Source organism: Epinephelus moara, chromosome 19 (assembly GCF_006386435.1).
Source record: "Epinephelus moara isolate mb chromosome 19, YSFRI_EMoa_1.0, whole genome shotgun sequence".
Taxonomy (NCBI): domain Eukaryota; kingdom Metazoa; phylum Chordata; class Actinopteri; order Perciformes; family Serranidae; genus Epinephelus; species Epinephelus moara.
The window spans coordinates 2,791,310-2,802,728 of record NC_065524.1 but is presented as its reverse complement, the minus strand read 5'-3'; positions in this window follow the sequence as shown (position 1 = coordinate 2,802,728).

Here is an 11,419-nt window from a genome sequence, read left to right as displayed (position 1 = left end):
TTTTTTTTCCCCGTTAAAGGGGTTTTTTTGGGGAGTTTTTCCTTATCCGCTGCGAGGGTCATAAGGACAGAGGGATGTCGTATGCTGTAAAGCCCTGTGAGGCAAATTGTGATTTGTGATATTGGGCTTTATAAATAAAATTGATTGATTGATTGATTGATTTTCTTCTGGCTCACTGGGGAGATAGAACAGGAGATGGTCTCACCACTTATGGGAATCACTTCATGACGCACAGTTCTGAGATTCAGGATCTCTTCTGGTCCTTTAAGTTGCAGCTGGGACACTGCCGAGGTCAGGATGATCGTTCTTTCTGAACCATCGTCAAGTATGGCATATGTCCTCAGCCTCTGCCGGCCGTTGATTAAGAAAACTGGGACAACCTTCAACATCACACAGGGAGATCTGTTTGGCTGATCTACGTACAGAGTGTCTGCAGTGCAGGGTGCACGGACGAGCAGGTTGAGGGTGTCTCCTGTAGCTAATTTCTGTGAGCCATGGGGGCCTGTGGACAGTTGATGTGCAATGTTATGCAAGATGGTGAGATGCAACTCTTTGCAGATGTTGCAAGGCTTTTTTAGGGTGCATTTATCTGGCTTANACCTTCAACATCACACGGGGAGATCTGTTTGGCTGATCTACGTACAGAGTGTCTGCAGTGCAGGGTGCACGGACGAGCAGGTTGAGGGTGTCTCCTGTAGCTGATTTCTGTGAGCCATGGGGGCCTGTGGACAGTTGATGTGCAATGTTATGCAAGATGGTGAGATGCAACTGATGTTGCAAGGCTTTTTTAGGGTGCATTTCTCTGGCTTATGGCAGCGGGCACATCTGTAGCAACGATCATTCTTCTCTATCCATGTTCTCAGTTGTGACGGGCTGAACTCCTTAACTTTCGGGCAAGTTCCCAGGAAGTGTTCCTTGTTGTTACAGTATGGACAAAACGGTAGGAACTTGGTGGTGGTTGTCCTCTTTCCTCGGCTCTGCTGGTCATCAGGCTGGCTCTCCCCAGTGACTGTGTTGCTCAGGTACATTGTGGTCAGCGTAGCCCTTCTCCCCTGGTTCTTCTGGACTGGCTCTTGTCTCTCCATTGAGGTGGGTCCCGAGGCTTGTTGGGCAATACTCTTAGCCCGGGCTTTAACCTGGAGCCATGCCGAGAAGTCTTCCAAGGTGTATGTTTGTTCTGAGCCCTCTTTCAGGATGCCCCGAAGCAGACAGTGCTCAATGAAACTATCTCGATTTTGAATGGGGAGCTTGGTAAGTAGCCTGTCTGTGAGAGCCACACCGCAACTCACTTCCGTCTGCACCTCCCACTGACCGCAGCATGCCAATCAATGAATGCACAGAAAGAGCGAAGTCCTGGAATGCGTTGCTGTCACCACGTCTGACAGGTGGTGAATGAATGATGCTAGCTATTTCACTTTGGACCAACTGCCGTGGCTGGCTATACTTTGCCTTGAGGGCAGCAAGAGCAGATGTGTAGGGAGTTGAGGCATGCATATAAGACTTTGCTAGTTTGTATGCACTTGGCAGCCTCAAGTGATCCATATGGACCTGGGTTTAGGGAGTCTTTTCAGTTATAATGTCAATGTCATAAAAGGACAGTTTGTCCTCTGCCCCAAGTTATATATATTAGGAGACTGTAAAGTGCTCTCTGCTTTTCCCTACCCACTAAAATCCTGGACACAAACTGCTATCATGATTGGGCGACAGATCATTCTCAGGAACTGGAAGAAACATGGAGAACCTCCTTTCCAGGACTGGGTGACTGAATTAGGTAAAGTAGTTGCATATGAAAGGATGTCATATAGGATGCAGGACAGAGCGGATAAGTATTTCCTGAAGTGGGGCATGTACCTTGACACTATATTTGTACCAATATAAAAAAATAATTGAGTGCTCAATAATTGTCTTGAATAGAAGTGATTATTATTTATTTACTACTTTTTTTTAAAAAAAATTATTATTATTATTAGTAGTAGTATTGTTTCTAAAAAAAAAAAAAAAAATCATTATTTATTTATTTTTGCTTGAGATAGCCACCATATTGCTCAGATGACCCCTCTTTGCTTTGGGAGGATGGGTGGGTGGGCATGTTCTGTGTTGGAATAGAATGCAATTTGTATTATATGTGATGCCATTGATTTGTATATTATAAAATAATAAAATACAAGTCATAAAAAAAAAAAAACCTATAGGCATAATTTTTTATCCTCATCTTACTTTTCACTCACATATTAAAGGACAACTTCGGTATTTTTCAGCCTGGACTCTATTTTCCCATGTGTATGTGTGCGTATGATTCATGGGTACCACTCGTTCTAAAATTGGTTCAGTATTGAGGTGCTCACTTCTCCCAAGATGACTACTGCCAGCCGAAGAAGAGAAGACATCCAATCCCGAAACACCTCTTCCTCAAGAAAACGGCTGTCCCACGAGTAGAGAGAGCTACAGACACAGTGGAGCAAAGCTCGTGACATCACACAGCCCAGAGGTAAAGGAAAGGCTAGTATGCTATTTACAGAGATAGCACTGGCGATCTGAACCGGTCAGTGGCGAAAAACACACACACTTCATACACACATACTCACTTACAGTACCCAGCGGGGCCGCCCTCCCCCTCTCTGCTCCAACACTGACTGACAGCTGACTCCACTCATTCACACTCACCACTGCCCCAGGGCCACTACAATATGTTATCTACAGAGATAGCACCGGTCAGTGGCGAAAAAAAGCACTTTTATACAGGATGCATTTGCCCCCGTTACCGTTTTAGCTCGTTTCGCGCCTCAATACTGAACCAATTTTAGAACGAGGCACACATACACATGGGGAAATAGGGCCCAGGTTGAAAAATACCGAAGTTATCCTTTAAGGCCATCACTAACACCCATTCTGGCCTCTCTCCACTGGCTACCTATACAAGCTAGAGCTGATTTCAAGGTACTCCTTTTAACATTTAAAAGCCCTGCATGGACTTGCTCCACCCTATGTATTTTTTTTGTTTTATAATTATTATTTTTTTATTATTTCCATCAAGAAGAAGTAATACATATACCAGCATACTGTATAATGTCATACTCAAACAGAATACAACTCCTACTAGTAACAGTATTCCTCTGCTCCACAGGATCTTAAACCACACTCATGCATGCTCTAGTCTCTATATACAGACTCTACATTCAGTGAATGTAGAGTTTGTAGGCAAACCCCGGAGATCTTGCCTCCGGAAGAAAAGCGTAAGAGCCCTGGTTTCCGGTTGTAGGCTGTTTGTAGCCCGCGTGATACTGACCAATCACGTTTGAGCCGGCTGCAGTTGTTGCCAGGTTAAACACCGTGCGGTGAACTAACGAGGCAGAACATAATTGGTGTCACTGCAAACTCTGAATCCATCGCAATGGTTCAGCATATTTACTTATATATAAACGGAAGTCGGAAACGGAAATTTGCCCCCTCCGCCCAAATCAAACCGGAATGCCAAAAAATCGGGGGTCTGCCCCCAGAGGCTGTATCGCCGTCTGCCGGAAGTCAGACGCCGAATACAGCTGATGGGTTCCGAGAATGTGCATGCTCATACTCATACTTATACATACACACCTCCCCAGCCATACACATACAGTACTCTCCATATTTCCACTCATCCACATATACCATTTATCCACATTCCACTCATCCACATACATCATTTATTCCCACTCATCCACATATATCTTTCACACTTTCCTGTTCACAGACACCATTGGCACACACACACACACACACACACACACACACACACACACACACACTCTTGGTTCCAAGCTCTCAGTCGTCATACCTAGTCCCTATTTCTTAGCCATTAAAATTACAAGGCTTCGTATATGTCCTGCCATACCTTGTTGAATTGTTGCCTTTTGTTCCGGTCTTCAAACACTGATTTTTCTATACCTAAATAATATTTCATTAGTCCCTTCCATTGCTGTAGCGGTGGGGCCTCTGTGTCTTTCCAATACTTTAAAATTATTTTTTTTGTATACCAAAGAGGAGAAAAGGACCATCCATCCTATGGGGTATTTAAGCCTGTCTGTCTTTTGGAAGATACTGCTTAAAGCACTATTCGGACGGGATTAGTTTTACATAGGTACGTGGGGTAAAATAATAATTACCATAGATTTTATTCCCGTCGGAATGTGCCATGTCAGTAATCATTACTGCACGATGTCAGTAAAGATTACCGCGACTTTTACCTTCTGTACAAGGGTCCAGGACAATTACCTCAGGCAATAGACCAGCAGTAAATATGTGTGTTAGGGCTGTCAAAAAAAATTCTAAGTTCTAAATATATTCGAATATAGCCTATATATTTTTTATAAGTTCAAACCTAAATTTGATAATTCGAATATCATTAATAATTAATTAATACTATTAATAATGTTGTATATCACGGCGAATCCCGTTCGGGCGGAGATGGCTCGCGCATAAGCCGGGCCAGAGAGGGACGCAACGTTGGAGGGAGAGGCGCCGACGGAGGAGCCCGCTGTGCCAACACCACCCACTGCGCTGTCTGCAATGTGTGACCTGTTTGGGGAGACATACAGGGAGAGTATTGCACCTGCTGCCTCCCTGCCTACCCTTTTTGAAGAAGAGATGAAACATTACCAGAATGAGACACCACTACGAGCCGACCAGGATCCACTCTTGTGGTGGAAAACTACGCACTGAAGTATCCAGACATTGCTCAGATAGCGAGGCAAAAGCTGGTCATACCTGGCACTTCAGTGAGGTCAAAACGGGTGTTTTCATCTGAGTGTCACGTTCATATTGCGTCAGCAATAAGCATCTTATTTTTTGTTTTTTTGTAAAAAATAAATAAATAAATAAATAAATTTGAATATTATTCGAACTATACTAAATTAATTAGAAAATATTCGAACTCAATTTCATGGTGCTTTTGACAGCCCTAATACGTACATGACAACAGGAGGGGACGGCTGTGCGTGAATGGATTTACCCCTCCCACTTGTGGTAGTTTTACTGATATTTCTTATCCCATGCAAATTGGCCATTAATATTATTGACGTCCTGTGGTAAAGTGACATTACCCCACGTGCCCATGTAAAACTAATCCCATCCGAATAGTGCTTAAGACTGTAAATTCAATTTTGATTTTACAAGTGTTGGTCATCCACTTTTGGATCTCTAACCAACCCTAAACCTTCTCACATTCCCAGAAAGCGTGTATTATTGTCTCCTTGTGTATGCCACATTTTACACAAACGGGAGAAAGAGGCATCGAATTTATTTATTTTTGATTTAGTGTAGTATATTCTTGTCATGAGCTTGTATTGTATGAGACGCAGATTCTCATTGGTGGTGATAGTATTGGTTAAGTTTAGGCAATCTTTCCGGGTTATATCAAAGTTATTTAATTTAAGATCTTTGTTCCAACCCTCATATGTTTTTTGGAGTGAATAATTATCTGCCTGTGCTTTTATAAGGTGTTTGTGCACTTTCCCTATTGATTTCCTGTTTTCTCCTGAGTTTAGAAATAGCGTCTGAGTAACTGAGGGTTCTGTATTATAGTTTAAAAGTTGTCTGTTATCCAACTCTTTAATTGAAGATATCTAAAAAGTTCCTTATTAATTAAGTTGAATTATGTTACCAGTTGTTAAAAAGGCTTTATTTTGGTGTGAGAAGTAATATCTCCAATAGTTGTTATTCCTTTGTCACTCCATGATTTCCACTTCAGCTCCTCCTTCTGTATGGTAATGGATGGGTTATTCCACAAGCGTGTATTCTTTGGAACATTGATTTCTATACCCAGTATATGTTTTAGTTTTTTCCATGTTCTTAATGTACTATTTGTGACAAGGCTAATATTTTTAATTTTCCGCTTTGTGAATAAGGCTAGAAACAGGTTGTTTTCCCCAAGCTGATGACCCTCTATGTTTACCCACATATCTCCCTCTGATCTGTTAATGATTTTGTTAATATAAAAAGACTGAGCAGAGTAGTAGTATAGTTCAAGGTTTGGGAAATCTAGCCCTCCTTCTTTTCTCTTATTCTGAAGTAGTTTCCTACTCAATCTATGAGCCTTATTTGACCAGATGAAAGAACTGAATTGTTTATTAATAGTTTTAAAGAAATCCTTAGGGGGGATCACTGGTATTGTCTGGGAGAAAACCAGAATTTTAAGCAAATTAATTCTGCCAATTAAGTTAATAGGCAGGTCTGTCCTTTCATCTAGACTAGCCTTAAGAGCCTTAATTGATGGTGAAAACTTATCTTTATATAATTTTGCTTTATCTAAACTGATATAACACCCTAGAATTGATTGATTGATTGATTGATTGATATCTAATCCTTTCCTTTTGCCATTTAAAGTTGTCTTTTAAAAAGTTGTGATTTTTAGGCAAAAGTCCTGTTGTTGATAGAAGTTCTGTCTTTTCTATGTTCATTTTGTAACCAGATATTTTTGAGTACTGCTCAATAATTTCCATTAGATATGGGATGGATTTTTCCGTGTTAGTCAGATACAACATGAGATCATCTGCATACAAACTAAGTTTATAACATTCTCTTCCAACATTAATACCGCCTATCATGTTTGATTGGTGAATTTTCTGAGCCATCGGCTCTACAGCCAAGGCAAAGAGTGATGGGGATAATGGGCATCCCTGCCTTGCGCCCCTAGTTATCTGGATTGCCTCTGATAGAATCCCATTTGAATAGACATATGCCACAGGAGACTTATATACAGTTTTGATAATTTTTATTATTTCGTTTGGGAAGTTATATGCAGCTAGAACCTCATACAGGTAGCTCCACTCTAAACGGTCAAATGCTTTTTCAGCATCTACCGCCATCAGTGTCACATCAAGTTTTTTCTTTTTAGCAAATTGCTTTAGAGATATACAGGTTCTAACACTGGTTTTTAAATGGCTATCTTTAATAAACCCTGTTTGGTTAAAATGAATGATTGATGGAAGTATTTTGGCTATTCTGTTATTTAAAACTTTTGTAATTATTTTATTATCACAATTTATTAGACTTATTGGTCTGAAATCAGAGGGTTTATTGTACTCTTTACCTGGTTTAGGAATTACCTTAATAATAGTCTTTAACATTGAAGGTGGCAGGATTTAATTTGTAGTGGCTTGTTTTATAACATCAAAGAGGAGAAGATTAATTTGGGGCCAGAATGTTGAATAGAATCTGGTTGTTAACCCATCCATACCTGAAGCCTTGCCTTTTGGGAAGCAAATTCTTGGCTAATAAGTTTGTTGTCTCTAACCACAGACTTATTCACTAGATCTTTTAGTGTGATAGTCTCTCTTTTAGACATCTTCTTTACTAAAGAGGATACCTGTCTTATTTGATGATATGTATCTTAATTTATTTACATTATACCTAACATTATTAGCTTTTTCCAGCAGCAGTTGGTCGTATTCTAGCTTCAATCCTTGCAGATACTCCATATCCTTACTTACGCCAGATTTTTTATGCAGGTGTTCTGCTCGACTGATAGCTGTTTCTAATTGTTTAACTTTTTTTATCTAATTCTGCCTTCTTTCTTGATGAAAAAGAAATAATGATCCCTCTAATGTATGCTTTAAATGCATCCCATATATAATATGAACTGGTGGTTTCTCCTTACTGGTTGTGACGTTAATAGTTATGAATTCATTAATATGTTTTATTATGTAATTAAAGCAGCTGTGCGGAACTTTCCGTTTTCATTGATTATAAATGGACTGGTAAATGGACCTGCATTTGTATAGCGCCTTTCTAGTCATCTAGTGACCACTCAAAGCGCTTTTTACACTGCGAGTCACATTCACCCATTCACACACACATTCATACACTGGTGGCCGAGGCTACCAGGCTCAGTTTTTTTTTAACACACTCACACACCGATGGAACAGCCATCAGGAGCAATTTGGGGTTCAGTATCTTGTTCAAGGATACTTCGACATGCAGCCTGGAGGAGTCCGGGATCGAACCGCTGATCTTTCGATTGGTGGACCACCCGCTCTACCTCTGAGCCACAGCCCTTTTTGATCCAAGTGGTATGACACCCACAGCCTGGTGTCGTAAAATTCCGACTGCAGCCTTTGGCTTCATTCGTAAAATCTCGACTGCAACTGGCAATTACCGCATGCATTTGTTTTGGAGAGCGAGAGGAAAATCATAAATGTTCTGGTGTAGCTCTGAATTTCTTATAAACTGAGGACAACTGCCTGCTGTATATTTGTGTTCATGGTCACAGTCAGAGATAATTTTGTGGTGTTTGTTGTAACGTTACTAGACAAAAGCGGTTCACATCAACTAACGTTACGTTTAGCTTGCTTATAACTTCCATGTCGTCATATATTGAAGTGAAACAACGTCTAACAAGTGCGGTATATTCTCTAAATAAAAACAAAAATTACATTCCTGTCAATTAGGAAAAGGACCAACTTGGGATCAGTTTTAAAACCTTTCAAATCTCTCAGCTCTCTCCACTTGGTGAATGCCCGACCGAGGTTTAAACTTGTTTGGGCTCGAGCTCTGTCACTGTCCCGTTTATCCTTCTTCTGTTCTTTTTCTTTTAGATGGTGCTCCTTCTTTATCCACCATGACATCGAAAGTACAACCAAGTCCTTATAGATACATCTGGTAAAACTGTTATGTGTTCAGCAATGCCCGTTGTGTACCGCTTACTCGAAGAACACTCTCAGTAAACACGGTTCTTCTTCTTCTCTCATTTTATTGGCGGATCGCAAAAAACAACTTCCAGGTGCATACCACCACCTACTGTACAAGAGACTACTGCCTACTACATGTCATTTAGCCTGTTTCTTAAATCCTAATTGTAAACACGGCTCCTTCTTCTTCTGTGGTTTAATGGCTGCGGGCCACTGCGGGCGTGCAGACTTACTTCCGCCTCCGGGTGCCGTATTCTGGTTTGCTGACTTCTGCTGTGTCCAACCCGAGACAGGCTACGCTAAATAGCCATATAGAGAAAGGCTTTTTTGTCGCTGTTGGGTTCAAATAAATATGCGGATCTTCAAGGGGGGGTGATACGAACTAGAGACAGTTTTATGAATGGTAAAAAGTTCCGCACAGCTGCTTTAACAAACTCCTCATCTTTCAGGTATTTTCTGTTCATTCTCCAGATTCTATATAGTACTTTATTTGTTGGCGGGCACATAGTGCATGTAACTGCAGCATGATCTGATATAACTATATCTTGTATTGTAGATGCGATAACATCACCTACTCCTCCTTTGGATACAAAGATGTAATCCAAGCAGCTATAGCTGTTTTGTGCATGAGAATAATGTGTATCTTTATCTCTTGGATGCATTTGTCACCACACATCAGTTAGGTCATTTAATGAGAGGAATTCCAGAAGCTCCTTGGGAACATTAGGCTTCCCTTTCAAGTTGGAACTATCTTGTTCTGTGAAGACTTGATTTAAATCTCTGTCAAATAAAATGATTCCTGCTGATATACTGTTAATTATTTTCAGAATATTTCTTTGATATTTTATATTAGCCGAAGGAGGAGAGTAGATATTTATTAGTGTATATTTATCTCCATGAATTTCACACGTAACTATCGACCCTCTGGGTCACAGTATTTTGAGATTAACCCTGTAAGACCCAGATATAGAAAAAAATGAGCAAATTTTTTTTGACCTCTCAGATATTGTTTTAGGAGGCCTCTGATGTAGAAATCAAAGAGTTTTCAAATTTTTTACATTTTAGTAAGTTTTTAGTAAATTTGCAACGTTGGGCATAGTTGGGAGCAGAACTTCTGTGTTTGTACTCACTTTGTCTGAACAGATATACAGAACATTTAAGTATTCATTTGCAGGGTTGATTGCTTACTTAGCCCCATAACAGTATATATCATGAGTAATAATCACACAACAATCATAGTTTTATGAATAAGCATTTATAAATAAAAATATTGGAAAAAAATATATTTACAAAACTTTTTCCTCCGTCACTTTCAATGTGGTTTACTACATTCAAACAATACTGTCTGGCTGGCCTATTATGCTCTCTGCTTATCATACTAAAAGGAACACATGCATCCCCCCAGAGCACTTACAGGTTCACATTCAAGACCATTCGCACCTGTCCCTGAACAATGCAACAGGCATCCCCCCAACAAATCCAGAACATTCAGAACCTGTTTTTCTATCTCCTAATGCTACAAACTGCTGCTTGGGCAACACTGAGAAAAATAGCTCAGGATCATTTAGAAGTTAAAAAACAAACAAAAAACTACAGAGATACAGGGAGTTTCAAATACTGCTATAGATGTTGGAGTTTCAAATACCCCATACAATTTAGTCATGTGTTTAATTATGGTCTAAGCTAAACTAAGTAAAAATTTAACAGAAAAGCACATTTAGAGCTTCGTTACAATTATTCATCTAATACTTCAAATTTCTACTACATTTTTTTTTAAATTGGTGACCATGTGAGAAGTGCAGTGACCTTATGTAATGTGTAAGGAAGCACAGGCTATTTTGACTACCACACTGACCCAACGTTGTAGAATTACAACATAGACATAACAAGCTATAAATCAAATTTGTTGAATGTTTTCCAAAATAACTAAATATGTACATGTTCTAGACATTGTAATAAACACAAAAAAAAATATTTAAGGAATTTTACTTACTTTAATCCTGACAAATCCAGTCATGCAAAAAAAGGAGATGAGCTCAACGGGAAGTTTGCAGGTAGAGTGAGTTCATGGCCAGATGACCAGACCTATAAACACTTCTTCTATCCAATAGCATTGTGAGGACAAACAATAGGACCAATTAACTATGTAAATGTGGTCTTGAGAAAAAAAACCATTTGCAGGCCTTTTTTAAGAATTGTTAAAAGTGATGTTGTAAATTTGCAACAGTGGGTTTTACAGGGTTAAGCTAAATGGCAAGGATTTACTTATCAAAATACCTACTAGATGTGTAGGTTGATTCAAATGCCTCTCCCACCCACTGTTTTGTTAGGAATTTAATCTCACCAGGTTTCAGATGCAACTCTTGCAGAAAGACTATATCTGAAGACATTTTCTTTAGGTGTTGCAGAACTTTTTGTTGCTTTACCCTGTCTTTAACTCGATTTACGTTCCATGTTATAACAGTGAATTTATTTGGGTTAGTTTTAATATGACTGCTATCCAACATTTTGTTTGATGGACATAAAGGTAAGCATACTTGGCCAAGCTCTAGACTGATATGACAACTTTAATAGGGAACCAAACACACAAGGCACATAGCCACTCCCACCACTCATTATACATATTAGCACACACCTCCCTCCCCACCCCCTTGCACACATCCCCCCCAGTCGCATTCCAAACACACACACGCACAACCTTCACCCCCCATACACACTCCCACACACACCTCCCTCCCCAACCCCTCGCTCACATCCCC